The following is a 23,868-nucleotide window of genomic DNA, read 5'->3' as shown; positions in this document are numbered from 1 at the left end:
TAAACTGTATTGTTCACTGGTTTTCCTGGGGTGTCACATCATCCCCCCGTTGATTTGGAATTTCGTCCCGAAATTCAGTAGTAGCAGCTTCAGCCTCAGCAGTGGTTGCATTGGTTTCGAATAACTGGGGGTACTTTTCTTTCATTTGGTCTTCGCGTTCGCAGGTGTACTCTGGGCCACGTCGGGAGTTCCAACGAACTCGAACAAGAGGGATTCTCTTGTGTTTGAGGACCTTAACATCCCGGTCCGTGATTTCAACTGGTTCCTCGACGAACTGCAACCGCTCATCGATAGTGAGTTCCTTAAAAGGAACTATGAGGGTCTCATCTGACAGGCACTTCTTCAAATTCGACACGTGAAATACATTGTGAACTGCACCGAGTTCAGCTGGTAGGTTCAATCTGTAGGCTACTGGGCCTATTCTTTCTATAATCTCGAATGGTCCGACATACCGCGGATTGAGTTTGCTTCTTTTGCCAAAACGAACCACACCCTTCCAGGGTGAGACTTTAAGTAAAACCCGGTCCCCGACCTGAAATTCCAATGGTCTCTTACGCTTATCCGCGTAGGCTTTCTGACGGTCGCGTGCTGCCGCCATGCGTTGTCGTATTTGTGCAATCTTTTCTGTAGCGTCCACTACAATCTCTGGACCCGTAATCTGACTATCCCCCACCTCTGCCCAACAGAGAGGTGACCGGCATTTACGTCCGTACAATGCCTCGAATGGAGCAGCTTGAATGCTGGTGTGGTAACTGTTATTGTGTGAAAACTCCACTAAAGGGAGGTGCTTTTCCCAGCCGTTGCCGAAATCGATAACACATGCACGAAGCATGTCTTCAAGAGTTTGAATTGTTCGCTCAGACTGCCCATCCGTCTGAGGATGATATGCTGTACTCATGTCTAAACGAGAGCCAAACGCTTTGTGCATCGCTTGCCATAGCTCTGACGTGAATCGCGCATCCCTATCCGAGATGATGGAGGTGGGCACCCCGTGTCTTGAAACAACTTCTTTAAGATAGATGTCTGCGAGAGTGGAGAACTTATCCGTTTCCTTAATAGCCAGGAAGTGTGCAGACTTGGTGAGTCGATCCACGATCACCCATACGGTATCATTCCCACGCTGGGATCTAGGTAAACCCGTAACGAAATCCATGGAAATTTCTTCCCTTATCCACTGTGGTATCCTGGGTTGTTGCAGTAGACCTGCGGGTTTCTGATATTCAACCTTGACTCTCGCAAAGGTCAAGCACTTGCCAACATAGGTGGCGATGTGGGCCTTCATACTTGGCCACCAGTATGTTGTTTTGATATCTTGGTACATTTTATCCGACCCTGGGTGTACCGAGTAGCGAGACTTGTGCGCTTCGTCCATCACAAGCTCTCGTAGACCGCCATAAAGTGGGACCCAAATACGCCCCGTTACATAGTAGGCGCCGTCTTCCTTTTGTTCTATGCGTTGCCTTGAGCCGCGTAAGGCTTCAGCCATGACATTCTCGGGTTTTAGAGCTTCTATCTGAGCAGCTCGTATCTGTGCAGGAAGACTGGACTGAATAGTAAGCTGTAGCGCTCGCACGCGCTTAGGTAAGGTGTCTTTCCGACTAAGGGCGTCGGCCACAACGTTGGCCTTGCCTGGATGATACTTGATAGCGCATTCGTAATCATTAAGCAGTTCGACCCATCGCCGTTGACTCATATTCAATTCCTTCTGCTTGAAGATATGCTCGAGACTCCTGTGATCGGTGTAAATTGTGCACTTGGTACCGTACAGGTAGTGTCGCCATATCTTAAGCGCAAAAACAACAGCTCCCAGCTCTAAATCGTGCGTCGTGTAGTTCCGTTCATGAACCTTGAGTTGACGAGAGGCGTAGGCAATAACTTTATCCCGCTGCATCAATACGCAACCAAGCCCCTGTATCGATGCGTCACAATAAACCACGAAGTCATCCGTGCCCTCGGGCAGTGAGAGGATAGGTGCGCTGCATAGTCTATCCTTCAGGTACTGAAAAGCAGTTTCCTGCGAATTACCCCATCTGTAAACGACACCTTTCTGTGTCAGCATAGTAAGCATAGTAAGCGGCTGCGCGATCTTGGAGAAGTCTTTGATAAACCGCCTGTAGTATCCCGCCAAACCCAAGAATTGGCGTATTTCTGTTGGTGTACGCGGTGCCGGCCAGTTTCTGATTGACTCTACCTTGGATGGATTGACATGAATCCCATCCCTGTTCACCACATGGCCTAAGAAGTGGACTCCACGAAGCCAGAAGTCGCATTTTGAAAACTTTGCGTACAGTTTCTCCTTTCGAAGAAGTTCCAAGATAAGACGTAAGTGCTGCTCGTGCTAATCCTGACTCTTGGAGTAGATCGGAATGTCGTCGATGAAGACAATGACGAACTTGTCAAGATAGGGTTCGCACACCCTGTTCGTAAGGTCCATAAATACGGCAGGTGCGTTCAATAATATCAAACCATTCATCATATCAAACATAAAATATAGTAGGTAAAATAATTCATAAAACCCAATACGATTAATGTTCGAGCCAAACTTTGTTTGAGTAGCGTAAACATAATAATGAAAACCCAAGATAAGTTATAAGTTCAAATATCGTTCATTGCGTCTCCTCGTCCTAACACGAAAACTCGACCTCTTGCTTCGTTGCCATTGTTGTTGTTGTTGCCATTTCCCTGATTGTTGTTATGGTTGTTGTTGTTGTTCTGGTTCCTGTTTAGCTGAGGGCAGTGCCTTTTGAAGTGACCCTCTGCACCGCAATGAAAACACCCTTTGTTGCCCTGCTGCTGATTCTGCTGTGCTTGGGACTGCGGCTGATTCTGGTTCGCAGGTCGAGGGCTTCTACAATCTTTGGCCTCATGACCCATCTTGAGGCATCTTTGACAGCGACCCTTATTACACTGGCCACTGTGGTGCTTGTTGCAGGTGTTACACTTCGGGAGATTTCCTCGATATCCTCCCTGTCTGTGACTGCCTGAGGAGTGCGGACTGGGACTCTGGTAACTGTCTGTCTTTCGTTGCTGAGCTTGTGACTGCACTGAAGCTGACCCCTTGCTAGAATCCCCATCCCATTTTCTCTTGTTTTCACTGGGAGTAGCAAGTGTAGTAGAGGCAGTAGCGGTAGCAGTAGCGCTGATTCGCTTTGGCAGTCTGTTCTGATCCACTGCCTGATCTGTGATGCGGTGTGCGAGGCGCTGAATAGCCTGAATGTTGTCAAGATTAGCCGATGTTACGTGGCTCTGAATTTCTGGCGCCAAACCCTTGAGATACAACTCAATACGCTTGTATGGAGGGTCTACCATGGTTGGACACAGCACAGCCAACTCGTTTGACCTCTTGGTATATGCCTCGATTTCTGACCCAGTCATCTTCAAATGATAAAACTCATCCTCCAGCTTGTGGATGTCTTCCCGAGTACAGTACTCACGTTTAATCAGTTCCTTGAAGTCATTCCAAGGGGTGGCGTTAGCAGCTGCCAACCCTAGGATCTGCACTTGCGCGTTCCACCAAGTCAACGCGATCCCTTCCAAAGTACCAGTGGCATACTTGACCCTGCGAGCCTCAGGGCATTCACACATCTCGAACACAGACTCGAGCTTTTCAAACCAGTGGAGGAGTCCAACCGCTCCTTCAGTGCCGCTGAACGTGCTAGGGCGACAATCCATGAAATTCTTGAAAGTGCAGACAGGCTGCTGCGCGTGTTGACCTATTGTGTACGAATAGGACAAAGTTAAATACGAGAATTAATGTAGGATCCAAAGATCCTAGTGTGTGTCTATACTACAGGGTATTCTACCTGCTTGAGCAGCTGCAAGTGCCGCAGCAACTTGAGCTTGAACAAGAGCCTCTAGCTGGGCTTGAGTCATGTTAATACGTCCGGCCATTGATCTTCACATCAAAGGCAACATAGATGAGAAAGGTTCGCGAATAGTGCGATGACAGAAGAGTGTAAGCACATAGGTGTTCTCAAGCAATAACAAGTAGTGAGCAAAGTAATGTAAGCGTACTACGAGCAAAGTTCTATGCAGTTCTAGCAAGCAGGTAATAAACATAAACCTTATTACCTAGTATGTCGAGTCTTGCACGTGGAGCGAAGCGTCGTTGTGGATCGTTTGAGAGCACTGTTCTGGTTATAGTCTGGTTTTAATAAAAACGTTTTCCCATATTAAAACCAAGTTCTCTATAACCAATGGCTCTGATACCAATCTGTCACACCCCCAAAATCCACATGCGGAGTATCACCGTTTGGGAGCATGACTGACCAGGATCAAGCCACCAATCATATCGAACATGTAATTAATATCAAATGTAATAAATGTAAACCAATCATTCAATACGATAGGTGTTCAAAACATAATCATAGTTTCAGAGTATAGCGGAAGCATAAGTACGAAAGCCCAAATGTGTAACATAAGTTCAATAAGTTTTAAAACATAATCCATGCTCCACAACGACCTGCTCCTCCCTGTGCAAGCTCCATGTATCTAACGACCTGCAAGGCATGTAACAGAGGATCAACAAACTAGTTGAGCGAGTTCACAGAAAGTAAATGTGTAATAGTAAGTTTCGTTTGTAACAGGTGGCTCTACTGGGCCGTTAGTACATTCTATAGGTGGGGGCTTCCCATGTTGTATAACCACTAGACTATTCGTAACCATATGTGTTCTTCACAATCCGAGAACAGTAGTAAGTATAAGTTCACGTAGGTCTTACGTGGGTATCCTTCACATCCGAGGATAGTAATTAAGTAAAAGTATCCTTCACAACCGAGGATAGTAATATGTATAGGTATCCTTCACAACCGAGGATAGTAATATGTATAAGTATCCTTCACAACCGAGGATAGTAATATGTATAGGTATCCTTCGCAACCGAGGATAGTAATATGTATAAGTATCCTTCACAACCGAGGATAGTAGTAAGTATATGTGTACGTAAATTGCACGTATGTGTCCTGCACAACCGAGGACGATGGTATGGTAGTCTAGTAATAGTGTAAGTACAGTTCTATTCAATCTCAATCCTTCAATCCCAATTCCCGTGCCCTGGGAATCCCATGCCTTAGTAAGGGTGTGAACTCACCTTGGTTTGCTCGGTACGTTATTGCTTCTAGGGTTTGATAATCGTCTAAGTCCGTTACACACGACCTAGGATGTATTGCACATGATTCATTCAATTAGGGTTTACAATCCTCGATATTCAAGCAACGGTGCTTTGTGTGTTTATTGTGTACACGATGATATTACATAAGATGTTCACGCATGTGGAATCATACAGTTGCATTCAATATCATACAATCATTTACATAGAATCGTACATCATGTAAGCAGTCAATCCTATTCACATAATTCATGCGTAGCGTCTCTGATTTTACGGTTTAATCTTGCGTGGATATAAATCTAGTGGCCACTGTTAGCAGTGTTAATAATTTCACATGTTTAAGGAAGTCACAGCTTAACAGAATTAACATTAGTTAACATGCAGCTCGTTGTTTCAAATTAATCATTACACAACATCAGACAGGGCCTTGCCCTTTGCAAAACTCAGACAAAGGTGTGTGGGGGGGGGGGGGGGGGTTTCCCCTGTTCAAAAGTCGGACCACTTATAAGTTTATAAACTCGGACCTAAGGAAACTCTTTCACAAGGTCGGACTAGGGTGGAGCTCAAGAAAACTCGGACCACATGAGGATCCAAACTCGGACCTTCTTCCCTTGTTAAGAAACTCGGACCTTTAAACAAGCAAAAAGGTCGGACTTGGGGTGTAGGGGTTTAAAAGATCGGACCATGTTTGGTGAATTAAACTCGGATAACATAATATCATTAAGGTCGGACCTTAATTTCCCTTATCAAAGTCGGACAACCTTACAAGTGTGAAACTCGGACATGATCAAGCATTGCAAACTCGGACCAAGTGTGGGGGAGTGAAACTCGGACCTAGTGTCCTGATGTAATCAAACTCGGGCCTTCTATTATTCAATAAAGATCGGACAACAAAACAAGCAAATAACTCGGCCTAATGAAATGTTCATAAAACTCAGACTTTATAACATCCATTAAAATTCGGACCCTAGGTGCTTAGTACAAAAACTTGGATCTAATACCTTATGTAGGGATAAACTCGGTCCAAATGATATTGTTAAAGGTCAGACAATGAGTTTTCGTTTAGAACTTCGGACCTTTCATAAGTTTATAAAACTCAGACAATGTTTGCTTAATAAAACTCTGTCACAAGTAATACGATTATATCAGTTACGCTTCAACATCAACATTTACATTCATATTCTGGAACCCTAATTTCACAGTATTGACGGCAGAGACATAACGAATCATCAAGCGCTTAACAACAACAATAATAATCTATCAGTATGCACTAATCATCACCATAATCACAATTATCCAGAATCAAATCAAAATCACAAGACACAATATGAGGAACTAGGGTTTTTGTAAATACATGATCAAGAATCAAGAATTGATAATAATCAAGCAATCAATTAGGATTTTCATGAACACATAATCAATAAACAATTACCTTGAATGATTCTAGAGAAATAGAGAAATCGAAAATGATGAATGCCTTGTGCCAATGATGGTGGTGATGATGATTGCTAGATGATTAGAGAATTGCAAGTACGTGTTTTGATTTGTGTGCCAATGATTAGTGAAAAGGGATTAGGGTTAAGTATCTCTAGGATTTCACTAATTACCCTCTCCCCCCCTAAGTATCATATTTTACACATGTACACCATCTCATAACCATTTCATAGTTTTCACCACCAAGTTTACATATTTGATAAGTCTAACTAAATAATAACAAACAACCATGCACAATCACACAATACGATTCATTGCATCAAAACGCATATAATTCCATAGCAATTAATTGTGTAAATAATCAACTAAACAATACAAGAACGTGCAATAAATGCGAAACAGAAATCTTGGAATTTCGAGTTGTCACATTTGGTGCGCAAAAATAAACTTTTACGTCATGCAGGGACTAAAAGTGTCAAAAAGTGCACAAGTTTGCATTTTCGTGCATATCTTGCATTCTGAATATCCCCGGACACCCAAAAATTTATGTAAGCACTAAAATATTTTATTTTAGTGTTTTTTTTTTTTGGGTAAAGGGTTACCCCGGTGATTTTATATATCAACAAAACCAAAACAAACCAAGTAGTGTAGAGAGTCTACACTAGTTCAATCATGAGGCATACCCCATGAAAGTAAGCCAAAACACCAAAGTCAAACAAAACTACAAAAAACAACCCAACGCCACTAGCCTAACAACTAGGAAAACAAAATACAAATCAAAACTAATTCAGCCCCCATCATCCAATATCTCTTTGCCATGGACCTCCCATTCTCTTAAAAGCCTGCGAACATTACCAGTATTCTTCAGTCTTGCTCCCATTAACTTGTATCGCACCAGTTGTATAATATGAGCACCAACAGTCTCTGGCGGTCTTAGCTGATTCTTGAAAATCCTAGCATTGCGCTCCTGCCAAATAACATATGCCGTAGCCGCAACCACCACTCTAGCCACATAATCCGCAGCTAATTTAGATTTGGACCGAACAAGTAACCAGGTCACAATATCGGCCCATTTAGGCTGAACCGAATCCATACCCACCTTACGTTTCACCATATCCCAAACTTTTGCTGAGTAGTTACACTCAAAAAACAAATGACTATGGGAATCATGATTTGCATAGCATAATAAACAACACACCATGTTCATATTTTTCCTTCGAGAGAAATCCCAGTTTAGAATTTTATCCTGCGTAAGTAACTTGCCTCGCATAATCAGCCACATGAGAAACGCGTGCCGCGGAATGCATTGAGTAAACCAGACAATAGTGCTCCACTCTACTTCTGTTTCCCTATACCGAATCGAATTCCACACACACGAAGTTGAAAAACCATTCCGATCGCTACCATCACGCCACATGAATCTGTCACTTTTGTTCGGGGTAATGTGGATCTGATCTAGCTGGATTAAAACTGGAAATAAGTCCCTCCATGCAACCGGCCATTTCCACTCTCCATTCAACTGAATATCAGACACAGAGTCATCCAATCGAAACCCTGCATTAGCAATGGTTCTAGGCGAAATAAAGTTACCGAGCGGCCCTATATCGCACCAAGAATCATACCAAGCCGAGGTCCTAGTACCATCACCAATATCCGACCAAAAATACTGTCTCATTTGCGGTCTCAGCTGAAGAAGCTTCCTCCAGGAGTAGCAACTATTTGAAATAAATTTAGAAATCCAGAAGTTATTACCTTTTAACCTGTAACTGTGCACCCACTCCACCCACAAAGAATTTCTTTTCGTGACAATACTCCAAATATGATTAGTCATGAGAGCTTTATTAACATCCCCTAACCGCCGAATCCCCAATCCGCCTTCATATTTAGGGAGACAAACTACTTTCCAAGAAACCTTCGCTTTACCTTTCTGGAACGCAGAGTCTTTGGACCAAAGAAAATTCCGCATCTTTGCCTCCAATTCATGAATAACCCGTGTCGGCAATATAAAGACAGAAGACCAGTAAACATGCATAGAAGACAATACAGAAATAATGAGTTGCAATCTTCCAGCAAACGAGAGTAATTTGTTTCTCCAATGCATGATACGTTTGTCAAGCTTTTCCATCATAACACTGCAATCTTTATAAAGAAGCTCTGACGAAATTAGGGGGACACCAAGATAGCGCACAGGCAGGGTTCCCTCTTTAAACGGCATAATGTTCAGAATAGCATTTTTAATATAACTTGGGACATTACAAAAGAACACCGTACTTTTCTGAATACTAGGCACCAACCCCGACATTTTAGAGAACTTGGAGAGAGAATTCATAATACATCTAGCCGAAGCAATTTCCCCTCTAGCAAAAAGGAACAAATCGTCTGCAAAACAGAGGTTGATAATTTGCTGTTTCTCACATTTGTTATGAAATTTAAAAGAAGAATCAATTCTGGTCATATGATGCAGAATGCCCGTGAGAACCTCCATAACAAGCGTAAATAAATACGGGGATAGCGGATCTCCCTGACGAAGACCCCGGTTACCTTTAAAAAACCCGTGCACATTGCCATTGACACAGACAGAGTACGATGCTGTGGAGACACAAACCATGATCCACTCAACCATCTTATTGCTAAACCCAAACCCAAGCAAAATATTTTTAAGGAACTTCCAATCAAACGTATCATAGGCCTTTTGGATGTCTACTTTAAAAGCACATCTTGGGGGACCCGAATTCCTATGATAATTGTGCATCAGTTCTTGGGTTAACAGAATATTATCAGAAATCTTCCTTCCTGGAACAAACGCAGATTGGTTAATGCTAACAATGTCATTCAATGCCACCTTCACTCTCTCCGCAACTATCTTGCTAATGCATTTATATATGACGTTACAACAAGCTATCGGCCTGAAATCAGTCACAGCCGATGGTGAAAGAACCTTTGGCACTAGCACAATAAGAGTGTGATTTAGTTCTCGGAGAAGATTACCAGTATCAAAAAAATCAATAATGGCCCTAGAGACATCATCACCAACTATAGGCCATGCACTCTTGAAAAAAGCTGCCGTATACCCATCTGGACCAGGGGCCTTGTCAATGCCAATAGAAAACATAGCCTTCTTTACCTCTTCTTCGGTCACCTGCCTACACATATGATTCGCAACATTAGGATCCAAGACTTTCGAGAACAAATCCGGAGCCGGATTCAGCGACGTATCATCCTGGCAACCCAAAAACTTCTCGTAGTGATCGACAAAAGCTTGATGAACATGATTGCCCTCAAAGAGAACACCCCCCGTATCCCGAATAACATCAATACGGCTACGATGATTTTTGTTCTTTAACGAAGAATGGAAAAAAGCCGTGTTCATATCCCCAGCCCTCAACCAATCCACTTTGGATTTCTGTTTTAAAAAACGCTCCTCATCCAACAACGCTACTTGGTATTCAGCACTTAGCGTGGCTTCTTCAACCCGAAGACTCTCACTATTCGGCTGTTTATCAATAGAAGTCTGAATGACATCAAGTTTCGCACGGAGACTTTCCACTTTTTTATGCAAGTTACCTTGCTTAAATGACAGTGCACGCAGAGGCTTTTTCAGCAGCCGAAGACGTTTGACAACACAGAACTGATGCACTCTATTAACTCTAGTGTCCCACCCCCGCTTTACAATATCTAAGAATTCAGGCTTGAACACCAGAAAATTAGCAAATTTAAACGACCGAGGTTTCAAAATACCAGCATCCGGGAGCTTCAAAATACAAGGGCAATGATCCGATAGCCGGTACGGCTGGAAAAGAGCTACAGCATTTGGAAAATTACTCACAAAGTGGGTATTACCCAATACTCTATCAATCTTTTTCAGCAAGCCAATCCCCTTCTTAGGCTTCTGGCTCCATGTAAAATGGAGACCGGACCGATTAATATCAAACATTTCAATGTCATCCACACACTCTTGGAATTCTTTCATACTGAGAGAAACAGATGAGGCCCCCACCGATTTATCTTCCAAGTTCAAAGCCGAATTAAAATCACCCATTAGAAACCAAGGATTATTACCAACAAATATTTTATGCATAGACAAATGGTGCCATAACTCCCGACAGGTCACATAATAATTAGCTGCGTAGACAACCGAACAAAAGGCTATTTTGTTATCTTTTTTGAGAAAGAGTTGTAAATGAATAACCTGATCGGTCTGTGACAGAACCATAACATCAAATACGGCTGGATTCCAGCCTATAATAATTCTTGTACCCTTGCTACAATGAGCCCCATTGGACGTCCAATCCCAGGATCGAAACACAGAATTGCACACATGACTCAACCTACTAACATCAACATGCGACTCTAGAATAGCACATAAACTCAAATTGTAGTCCTTAACAGCCTGTCGAACCTCCGTTTGTTTCAGAGGGCGGTTCAACCCCCTTATATTCCACGAAGCAAGACTAACCATTGTTAACCGATGAAGAAGGAGTGCTTGCCCCTTGTTTAGAATCAAGTTTCCTAGCGTCATTGACAAGAAATTCAGCCGTCTCATTATAAACTTCCTGCACCTCGTCATCATCATCCGAATCATCTTTCACATCTCCTACACCACTTCCACCAGCTTCTTGGTCGTTCCTTGAATCATTTAACACGTCAAAAGGGTTAGCTGAGGCAAACCTCGATGTTGAGGTTGATTTATTTGGCTCTCCACTAGTTCTTAACCCAATCGGACGGTATTCAAATTTCTGTTTTTGTTTGTTAACCGGAAACCCCGTTCTCTTAGCCGTTTTCCTAGCATCCACATCCATGAACCCATCCTTGTCTACCATTGGATTTTTCGAAGGCCCTCTTGCATTAGGCATTTTAGGAGCTTTTTGAATAACGGCCGGAGCCTTCGTAACCTGCCTGATTTGCCTCGGGCAATCCCCATCGTGATGCCCAAATACCTTGCAAAAGGAACATCGATGAGGGCTCCATTCGTACTCCACATACACCTTTTCCTTAATAAAACCATCCCCTTTCAAATCTGGGACTGCAATCACAATTTCTTCTTTGAAATCATTTTCAGCCGATATTTCAACCAAAGCTCTGGCGAAACTGCTCCGACCCCAAGAATCTAAGCACATTGAGGTGGTATACGAGTCTAAGACTATAGGATTACCAATAGCCGTTGCAATCATGCTTAATCCATCCTCTGTATACGCAGCAAGAGGAACCTCGTGTATTTTAACCCAAAGTTGCACAGTTTTAACTTCCTTCTTTTCCAGCTTCGAAGATGGTGACCATATATTAAGAAACAGCGGTTGTGAGCGAATGATCCAAGGACCTTCTTTCATAGCATTCATCATACCAATTTCATCAGCAAACTTAAAAAAGAAAAAGCCACTCGCATTCATCATAGTCTTTTGGAGGCCAAATTTCTTCCAATTATTCCTGACGAAATACTCAACTACAGGGTAGGCAACACGATCACCAAGGAAGTATCCATATAACGTATAAGCAAGCTTATCTTTAACAATCCTAACAGACTCTTTCGGCAGAACTACATCACAGCCCTCATGAGCTACCGTACTTGCAAGCGTTCTAAAATTAACCTTCCTGGAACTCGATGCCCCAATAGAATCAGCATAAGATAACGGAGGCTTACCAGATTCCCTACGGACATTCTGACTATCTTGCACTCCAAACTGATTGCTCAACATACCCTTCTCGGCCATATTAGGGTTTACATTAGATACTCCACTAGGGTTTGCATGGGGAGCATTCTTCGTCGCCGTGTAATTCCCTCCACATGCAGAAGCACCATCCAACTCCATAGGCTTAGAAATTTCAAATAAACCATCAAGGATTGAACTATTATTGGTAGAATACATACCCCGTCTTGGAAACAGATTATTTCCCTCAATATTAGTTACCCTCAGCCCAATACCACGAACCGGAGGAGACTTATCATCCGTCCCCGGGGTGACCCCCTCCTTCAGCGGATTGTGACCACCACTATTACCCTCCATGCACACGTATCACCAAAACAGAACAAGAAATCCCAGCCGGCCAAAGAACAAGCAAACAAAAGAAAAGAACCCTAATCCTGAAACCCTAGAGCCGAAATTCAATCCTTAACACATTAATCCAGAGTATCAGTCTAGCTAAATTAAACTCAGTTAACCGCGACCAATAACAACCGGATTAATAAATCAGGATCTTCAAACAGCAACTATGGCGGCGATTGAGAAAAGAAACGAAAAAACCCTAAGATCAGATTGATTACTATTGCTAACTAGTTCGTTATAGAGAATTGATAAACAATCTCTAATCACAGACTGTTATACAAACGAATCTCAAAGAAAATTAGGGTTCATGATGAACGAAAATCACCCAGGAGGAGGGAGGGTTCTCACCTTCCGTTCATTGTTTTCAAAAGATAAATGTTCTTAATACATGGGTTTATTTTAGTGTTTGGGTTGATAAAATTCCATTCGTCACGTAATTTGGATCGTTTTTAGCGTCCGTCCGTGTTTCGTCGTAATTAGCCGAACAACGGGACCGTACGACCAAACGAACCGACATCCGGCATATTTTTGAGCATGTTTCATGTTCCCTATGTTTAGGCATCATTGTAGAGCCTTAAAAATGGTTTAACGGGCCTTAAACGTGTCAGAAATGACATTTGGAAGTGCAGGGGCCAAAACTGTCAATATGTGAAAGATGTGCTGAGCAAACCTGGTCCTTACGGACCATATACAGGACCTCATACGGTCTGTATACCTGTGCCAGCAACCAGAAACTGAAAACCAGCTGTGGTTTTGCTTCTTGTCTCTCATAATTAAATCTAGGGGCTTCCCATTGTTTAGTAAACCATGGGTAAGAGGTGTATGGCTCAGATTTGATCACGGTTTACGAGAAACGATCCTAACGGTTCTCAAAAACCTATAAATACCCCTCTTGATTTTGCTCTCATTCACACCTTGATCTAAATTGTTCTAAGTTGGGGCCCTTGTGCTTCATACCTGAACATCCAAGATCAATTCCCTCCTTGCTTGGACCCTTTGTAAGTGTCCTTTCGTGCTTAGTTTAATTTTTAGCGGTTATAACCGAAAGTCAAGCGTTTTCGATAAACGCTTTGACTTTTAAACGGTTAACCCATTGTTCGCAACGAACATGGCTACGTGACCGTAATTAGGTAGGTGTTAAACCCTCAAAGGGGCACCTCCTAATTACCACGTTTACTTAGTTAAATTGTCGGGTCAAATAAAAGTCAAACGGGTTAGTTTTAAATAAAATACATAACTATTAACATAAAAGCCATAAAATCAGTTTTCTCACTTTAATCACTGGGTAAATATTAGTTGAACATGCCTAAGCATGATTCAACCCAACAATTCTAAGTATAGGCTCGGTTCGGAACCGAGAGTCGCAAAAGTTGACTTTTGCTTTGACTTTCAGTTCTGACCCGATTTAGCTTAGTTTAGATATGCCTTAGGATTCCTTTAGGACCATATAATAGGTTAGTATAACTCTCTAAAGTTATACAACTTGGTTCCATAGAAATCCTAGTTCATGCATGTTTCCGTTAAATGCCTAAATGTTGACCGTTATGCCCTTTTGACCTTAAAACGGTATTTTTGAAAATGTGAGAGGATAGAAACCTTCACTACTGAATTATAAACTTGTCCCTAAAATTTGACATCAGTTTGAGGTCTAGATTAGGAGTTATGCTCATTAGCGTAAATGGAAAGCTTTTTATTAGTTAAACGGCATAATTAGCGTATAGCCTATCTAAACCCAATTTTAATACCAAGCCTTTTTACCCACTGATATAAAATAATATTTTAGGATTTTTGAAGATTTTTATTTATTTTTAGGCTGAGCATAACTTAGGGTTATAGCATTGATTCGGTAATTGCCGGTTTTGCCCTTTCGGGCTATAAAATGAGTTTTACAAATCCTTTTGATGCCAAACCTTTTTCTACTGATCTAATATGATAAATAAAATATTTTGAGCCTTCTGGAATAATAAAAACATCAGCTTTCCTTTGAAAACCCGGAAATGGCTCCAAATCGCCTTTTTAAGCGTTTTTAACGCATAGTATGTATCAAAACTATTTTACACATATAAGGGTTGATGCCTACTGATATATTTAGTAAATTTTTATATTTTAACAGTAAGGAAAAGTTTTAAACTCAAGTTTTCAGTTTTGACCTTTTAAGCCTATGTGAAATTACCAAAATGCCCCTGCGGTGCATAGTATGGTTATAATTAATAAATTTCACATATATATGATACCCTACTGTTATAACTTATTAAATTAAGTATATTTACTGATTAAATCAGACATGTAACTCAGAATAATATTTAGTCTCTTTTATAACCTTTAAAATGACCAAGATACCCCTACGGGGCATAAATTGGTTTTAAATTCGTTTTGGGCATAATGGAAGGTATCCTACTGATATCACAACATATTCAAGGCATATTAACTTAGGAAACCTGTTCATGACTCTTGTGGTTACCCGTTACGCCCCTTTTCGCGTTCGGATCGGCTTGTGTAACTGGTTTGCATAAATTAGCCAAAAAGGGTCAAACCTTATCATTTTTATATCAAAATCCAGAATGTGTTTAGTTTACCCATATTAAACAAGTATACAAGCTTGTCGGGTCTAAACCACATTCTAATCCGGTTCTCGCTTAATCATGCGTTTTGAACCGTATCCTCCTTTAAAACTAACCGGTCTAAGCATAGGCTTAATTAAGACCCGTTAGGAATCTAATAGGTTATTAAAAAACTTCGTTCCAGATTTAGGAGCCCAGTAAAAGCTATCTGTACTTGCTTGGTGGTATACGGCTGGGATAAATTGTATAAATTTGCTCAGGTAAATACTTTTAACTTATTTTCCTTATACAGGCTTGGGGTACGGTATATAAAATATCGCTTGGTCGGGCATTTGACCTTAATCGATTGGTGGTTAAGTATTATCAAGATGACCCGTTTAAAAATTTGGTTTTGTTTGTTTAACGCCTTTGGGAGTTTAATGACCATGTCCCGGATATCCTTGGCATCATTCATAGAATGGCCACGACCTTAGCACACGGGTGTAGGCGTACACCCGTCAGTGCATTTATAATTAATAAAGTATAACCGCCGGTTTCGGGAATAAACCGCCGCTGGACTATACCATGTGGGGTGACTATTAAGCTTTAACCCGGCACGAACCGGGCAACTGAACGCATAACAAACATGTAATTCTTTTACGAGTATTATATATAAATAATTATCCCAAGTTATAAAAAGTTTTGTGCTGTCACACCCCGGCCGCGTCAAAACAACAAAACCGCGGCGGCAACGCCGGGGAGTGATGCGACAGAATTATTGTTTCAACAACCATGGCAATTAAAGTTATGTATTATTAAGATTTAGGTTTACATTGTCTTAGTGTTCAAACAATGACATCATAATAACTGTCTTTTAAGTCACTAAGGCCCGAGTCCGCCTAAGTGAAGCACAAACACCATCATGCATTCACCTGAAAACACATGTAAAAATAGGTACGTCAGCATAAAAATGCCTGTGAGATACATAGGTTTTGTTTATGCAGATTCATGACTTATATTTGAAAGAAGTGTTTAATAAAAACGTAGTCATGAATCTTGTAAAATGTTTTCCTTTGTAAAACCATGTGAAAATCGATATGGAAAATCAAATGATAATGAATGAACAATGCATGGTTAAATGAATAACCAAGTGAAAATGAGTTTGTATAAAAATGTATACCTTGTAAAACAATGTTATGTTTTTGTATAAAATGTTTCATGTCTTGCCTAAGTGGTTTAGATAACGCAACAATGCATAATACAATAAAAGCACTTATATATAGGAAGTACCAGCGGCGTATCCACCATGCTTTTATCATATAACACATAGCCCTGTCACATAAATCACTTGTCAACACCCGACCAAAATGTTATGTTATGTGTCAAAATGTATATGTATAAACCATGTTCAATGTCATGTATAACACGTATCATGTATAACATGTATCATGTATAACCAATGAAATGCATAGTAAGTAGGAAATCATCTACTTAAACTATGTGATGATGTCAATGTGAAACAAATGTCATGTATGGTGAATAACAAGTAATTACTCGACCATAGAAAAAATGTACAAAACAAGGTTTTTGAATAAACATAAGTTTAAATCAAATGTTATGCTTTGCAGGAAAACAATGCTTTATGATTACAAACATTTATGCAGTAATGTTAATCACATACATTCAAGCCTTGCGACTGTGGCGACAAACCTTTAAACAAATTAAAGGTCTATCTAAATTATGTAGTCGGATTCTGTCATTCCCAACTTCCAAACAAACCTAGGAAGTCAGAAACGGGAGTTGTCAATTCCTATGGTACCATTACATAAGTCCGAGCGGCGTGATCAATGTTAATGAATGTATTATTGTCCCGATTAAACACACCAAGTGTCATAACCAATGTAAGCATGCTATGAAAACCGTGTACTAGGAATGCTAAATAAACATGCCTAGTAGAAATGTGCATGTAAAACAATGTGCTAGCATGCTTATCAAACATACATAGCAGAAATGTCATGTAAAAACAATGTGTACATATGCTAAATAAACATATGCAACAAATGTGTAACAAATCAATGCGCTAGCATGCTTGACATACATAGCAAAACACAACTGAAAGCATGTACTATAAGTGTACTAGGGGAACTAGTATGTTTATGTCATAAAAGCATGAAATGCACAAAAGTAACACGTATGCACATGTGTATCACCCCAAAATATTTTAAAACAGTAAAAGAGGGGAAACTATGTACTCACTTGGGATTGCTAATTAGTCTTGAGAATAAGACCAATTCAAGCTCCAAGTATCACGGAATCAACCGGCACCTAGTATAGGTAACTATGTTAATAATCGGCTCCTAAATCGGGAGATAGGATAGAATGAGGTTCTATAAATCAAATGAGTAATTGAACTCATATGGTATGATTTAATAGGCGCAACATTCTGATTGGAAAGTCTAACTAAGTGCTTTTGACCCGTTTCGACACATTATGGTAACATAAGCTACTATAAGGCGTCGTTAGAGTAAAACTATGTTCGGATGGTTAACTATGTGCTATGCCAAGTCATACATGCCCAATTATCCCTAAACATGTTACTAAATCAGATTATATGTCAAAAATATGTTCACATAGGCAAAATACGGTTTTATGCTTTAAAAGGGTATTTTGGTCATTTCCTATGGGCATACAAGCTAACTAGCAAATGACTAACCAATCCTATGTGATCATAAGGAATAACCTCAGTGGTTATTCCCTATGCAACTATGATCACTATCTAAGCTTGGTCGGATCCTAAAGATCGACCAAACAGGTCGGGTTCGAAAGGCTAAGCGGTTGTTTAGACCGCTTACCTTGCGACCCTAAACAAGCACTAAACTAATAGTGTCGAGTTAAACATGTCAAAACATGTTTAACCTACTGATTTGGTATCAAAACAAAGTGTTTTGATACTCTAAAGTAGTTCCGTTGCAAAATGCGTGCTAAAACGCATTTTGACCGAAACTTTGACTCGACACTACACCTAGTTAACGTCGTAATCAGCGTGTATCACTAAGGATTATAACCAACGTGATTACAATCACGTTGCAAAGTTCAACCGAACTTTGCGTTGACCACAGACTTGTCAAACTGAAAGTCAAACACTTGTTTGACTTTTTAAACTAGAAAGCAATAAAAAGAATGAAAGAGTGCTCACTATAGTCCTTGCTATCTTTTCTACAAAGAAGACAAGTCCCAAATCAGCTTGAGAGAGCTCCAAAGCAGATAAGAGAGGAGAAAATGAGGAATGAGCAAGGAATGAGTGAATTGGTGTGGCTATTTATAGTTGTAGTGAATTAACAAGATCATTCCAAGTGTTTGTGTAGCCTCCAAGGATTAAATCACAGCCACATATGTGTTAGGAGATGATTAGAAGCCTTGGTGATCACTTAAACTTGCTTAACACACCAAAAATTTGCATAAACAGCCCCTGGATTAGCAACAGATTACTAAAAATGAATTTCTGGTAGCTGGGCTGTTCAGGCGCCCCGCGTAAGAGATGGGGGTGGGCTTACGCGCCCCGCCTGGGTTACCCAGATCAGCACAAGTTTGAATAATTACAGCTTTGGTCCCTGCATGCATTCGAGTCCATTTTTGGCACTTTTGACACCCGTTAAGCCATTTTCAAGGCTCTACAAGGTCAATAAAGTTTAGAGGACTCAAAATATGCTCGGAAAACTCTCGAATGTCGGTTCGTCTGGTCGTACGGTCGCGTTGTTTGTTAAATTATGACGAAACTCAAACGGACGCGAAAATGAACTAAATTAAGCGACGAATGGAATTTTTGTATGCCGATCACTAAAATAAAAATATTTTAGTGTGTACAAAAATTTTGGATGTCCAGATGTGGCCAAAACGTAAGATATGCGCGAAAATGCAAACTTACGCCGTTTTTGACACTTTTAGTCCCTGTAAGATCATATAAGCATGTTTTCGCACACCGAACCTATCAAAGCTTATTTCTAAGCCATGTTTAGGTTATATATGGTATGTTTAACTTATGATCAAGTTCCGGATTGTACGTTGTCTTACGAAACGGCAGACTTTTGCAAACTGACGCAAATAGTCCCTGAGAGCAAATAAACTTGTTTTTGACATACCAAAGCCTTCAAAACTTATTTCTAAGTTATGTAAAGGTTATTTAAGGTATGTTAAGTTTATGTTGCTGTCCCGGAGTGTTTGTCGCGTTAAACTGATCGTGTTTACGCACCAGTTTGCGTATAACTCTCCAAAAAGCGATATAGAGTTCAAAATCGATCAAAAATCAACATGTGCATAAAATCAAACATAAATGACAAACATTGGGATCAAAACACACTGCTTTATTAAGGGGTAACTTTGTAGAATAGTAATCAAGTTTCAAAAGTGTTCCAATTAGGTCACTCAAGTTTCAAAAGTGTTTCAATTAGGTCACTCAACATTCATTCTTCGTTAAAATTAAGGGTTTTTTCATCCATTTCATATGTATCCGTGGTGATGTGGATTTTTGTTTCTTTTTTCTCTTTTATTTGATGCTAACGTCGAGTAATGACATGGATTGTAACTTGTTTTTTTAATTTTTAATGTAATTAAATGGTTTTTATTTTTAATAAATATAATTTCATATATTAAAATAATTCAACCCCAGCATCTTATGCTCCATTTTTTTCTTGACACGTGGAAAAAAAGACATGGCTCGATTTGAATGTTAATTTATCTAATTGTGACAAAAACGACACCAGTGACCTAATTAGAACACTTTTAAAACTTGGTTACTATTCTGTGAAATATTCCCTTTTATTAATATTGTATTTTTTTTTTTTGGTAAAGGAGGGCGGCACCTCCGGTAAATTTTATTAATAACAAAAAACTATATACACCTACAGGGATTTAGGCTCCCGGGACATACAACCCAAGGAACTCACCACCCCTATCGACAAGGGACCTAACAAAATGGGCCAACAAACCCGGTCCCTTGCCCATTCTATACAACCATCAATCATAAACAGATCAAAAGAACAAACCCTATACAAGCAACTATACCAAACAAAACAAAATATCAAGACAATAAAGCACAAACCCACAGCCCAAACCAAACTGAAGCTCGCATACATCCATTCATCCCCCTGCTGCCAATCAGACTTCAAACCCACCATCCAGCAAATGCTCCACACAGCCAGGCCACAACACAGCAAATGAACTACCAGCCTTTTAACACATAGCCTAAATCCACCCGGGTCTATGTAAAACCAGCCCCTACACTCTCCAAAACAGCAAAACCACACTAAAAGCCAGCCCTGAGCATCACAACCTTCATCTCCTCTCAACATCATTATTAGTACTCAGAGCCTTAAACCCCCATACCTCAGCAGCCTCTAACACACCTCTACTATTCTTCAAATTTAACCCCATCAATCTCAGCCTAACCTCCTTGATAATCAGCTCAAACAAAATTTGCGGTGCTCTACTCGTATCTCTAAATAACCTACCATTTCTCTCCTGCCATATAAAATACACCGAGGCAGCAACCACCAATCTACGAATAATCTCCCAAATCGATTTACCACTTCTAACCTGCTCTAAATGCACTACAATATCCGACCAACAAAACGGAAAGTCAGTCATCCTAGCCTTAACTCTCACCTTCCTCCAAACAGCTTTCGAATATTCACAAGTAAAGAATAAATGGTCATGGCTGTCCGGACACTTCCTACAAAGTGCACATTTTAACTCCCCAGCCCATCCCCATTTCAGCATCCTATCCTGAGTAAGTAATCTGAATTTACAGGCCATCCAAGCAATAAACGCATGCTTAGGTATGCATTGACTAAACCACACAAACTTACTCCACCCCACAACAGCCCCATCATTACATAGACTGACATATACATTCTTAACAGCAAAATCCACTAACTTCCCATCAGATCTCCTCCACTTAATATAATCAACATTATTACTATTAAAACTCCCGATTTTAAAAGATACTAACCATGGATATTTACTATGCCATTCTGCCGGAACCTTCCACCCATTAGAATCATAAATGTCCGCCAGCTTAGTGTAATGGTCAAACCCCGCAGCTTTAATATCCCTCCTGTCAATAAACTTCTTTAAGCAGCCCTTTTCATGCCAAATATCTTGCCAAGCAAAGGTATTCAGCCCATTACCAACCCTAACCACAAAATTCTCTCTAACCAACCCCCTATTCTGCAGCAAATGGCCCCAACTCCACGAATCAGATCTCGATTCCCCAATATCCCAGAAACTTCTACCAAACAGTTTATACCTCTTAACCCAATTGACCCATAGAGAATCCTTATTTGACAATAAATTCCACATGTGCTTAGTCATGAGAGCAATGTTCTGATTTCTAAGAGACAATATATTCAACCCCCCACGCAACTTCGGCATACAAACTTCCTCCCACTTAACACCAGCCATCCCCCGATTACCATCATGATGATTCCATAAAAAACCTCTAATCAATCTTTCAATATCCTCCGCCACATTACAAGGAAGAATAAATAACGAGGACCAATAGATCGTTAAAGAAGAAAGGACAGATTTAATCAGTTGGACCCTCCCAGCATACGACAGAAATTTTACCTTCCAATCTGATATCCTATTCTTAACTTTATCAATAAGAACTCTGCAGTCCGATTGATACAATCTTTTCGAAGATAGAGGGATACCCAAGTATTTCATAGGAAACAATCCAACCTTGAAAGGAAGTTCATTCAGGATCATACTCTTCAAACCCGCCTCTACGTTTCCAAAGAATATTTCACTTTTATGCATATTCGGAACAAGACCAGAGACTCCACTAAACTCATTGACCGCACCCTTTATAGTATCAATAGTTCCTAAATCAGGCCCACAAAAGATGAACAAATCATCGGCAAAGCATAAGTGTGTTAACCCGACTTTCTCACACCTCCAATGGTACTTGAAACTGTCACAATTCCTGATCCTTCTTTTTTTTTTTTTTTTTTTTTTTTTGGGTAAAGGGTTACCCCGGTGAAATTTTATATCAATCAAATAAAGAAACAGGGTGCATCGTGACACCGATACACACTACTAGTCTTGACAACCCAAGACTAGGACAACAAACAAACCAAACACGACTACAGTCACAACCAAACCAGAAAAACAAGAGAAACAATCACAGCCAAACAATAAACACGCCTAAACGCCAAAAAGATATGGAGACATGGGGTCTCCCTGCCTTAATCCCTTTTCACCTTTAAAAAAACCATAAAGGTTGCCATTAAGAGCAACTGAATAAGAGACAGACGACAAACAGCTCATTACCCAACCAACAAACCTATGATGGAAACCAAATTCAATCAGGCAACTTTCCATGAAACCATGGTCAACCGAATCATACGCTTTTTGAAGATCAATCTTTAAAGCCACCCTCGGAGTTCCCCCAATCCAATCATACCCCTTAACTAGCTCCTGAGATAACAATATATTATCACTAATCAGCCTCCCCGGAATAAACGCACTCTGATTTTGACTGACCAGTTTATCCAAACACCCTTTTAACCTGTTACAAATCACTTTACTAATGCACTTATATAGTACATTACAGCAGGCTATCGGCCTAAACTCCGTAACATATTTAGGGGCCTTAACTTTCGGAACCATAGACAAAACAGTAGCGTTCACCTCCTTTAACAATTTCCCGTTCCCAAAAAAATCTAACACAGCATTGGTAACATCATTGCCCACTATTCCCCAAGCTTCTTTAAAAAACTTAGCACTATAACCATCAGGCCCAGGTGCTTTTTCATCATTAATCTGAAACATGGCATCTTTCACTTCATCCCTAGACACAACAGAAACCATATCCAATGCAACCAAAGGATCAAGTTTTCTAACAAATAACGTCTCCGGCTCCCAAATAGGATTAACTTCAGCTCTCCTACCCATAATTCCCTTGAAATACTTAACAAAAGCATCCCCAACATCCTGCCCTTCATACCAACTACCCTCAGCATCCATAATTTGACTAACATGATTCCTGCTTTGCTTATGCTTCACTGAATGATGAAAAAACTTCGTATTCTGATCACCAACTTTTAACCAATGCACCCTAGACTTCTGCTTCAACATATATTCTTGGTCCAACAATGCTTCTTTAAAAGCTTTAACATAAACAACCTCCTCCATTCTCAATTCTTCATTCTCAGGCCATCTACTCACATCTTCCTGAATTATTTCTACCTCTCTTCTCAATCTATCAACTTTATCATTCAGATTACCCTGCTGCCGATTCAACTTTCTAAGAGGCTTTTTCAAATCTTTGAGCTTTGACACAACCTTAAACATGTTGTGCCCACTATAAAATCTATCCCAAACACCTTTCACAATAGGCTTAAATTCATCCTTTGACGCCAAATAATTCCAAAATTTAAACGGTTTAGGACCATACCGCTTACCACCAGGGAATACCAAGACTGCAGGAGAGTGGTCAGAAGTGTAAAACGGGAGAAATTTAGCACATCCAGCAGGAAAAGATTTCATAAACAACGAATTTCCCATAACTCTATCCAGTTTTTCCATAATACCATTACAACTGCCCGGCTTTTGATTCCAAGTAAAGTGAAACCCTGTCTTATCAATATCCATAATATCCATCTTAGCCACACATTCTCTAAATTCCTCCATCCCATAGTTGACCCCCTGATGCACTATGTTTTTTTCACACGGATGCAGAATAGCA

The sequence above is a fragment of the Helianthus annuus genome, chromosome 14, assembly GCF_002127325.2.
Source record: "Helianthus annuus cultivar XRQ/B chromosome 14, HanXRQr2.0-SUNRISE, whole genome shotgun sequence".
NCBI lineage: Eukaryota > Viridiplantae > Streptophyta > Magnoliopsida > Asterales > Asteraceae > Helianthus > Helianthus annuus.
Note: the sequence above shows the minus strand (reverse complement) of the source record.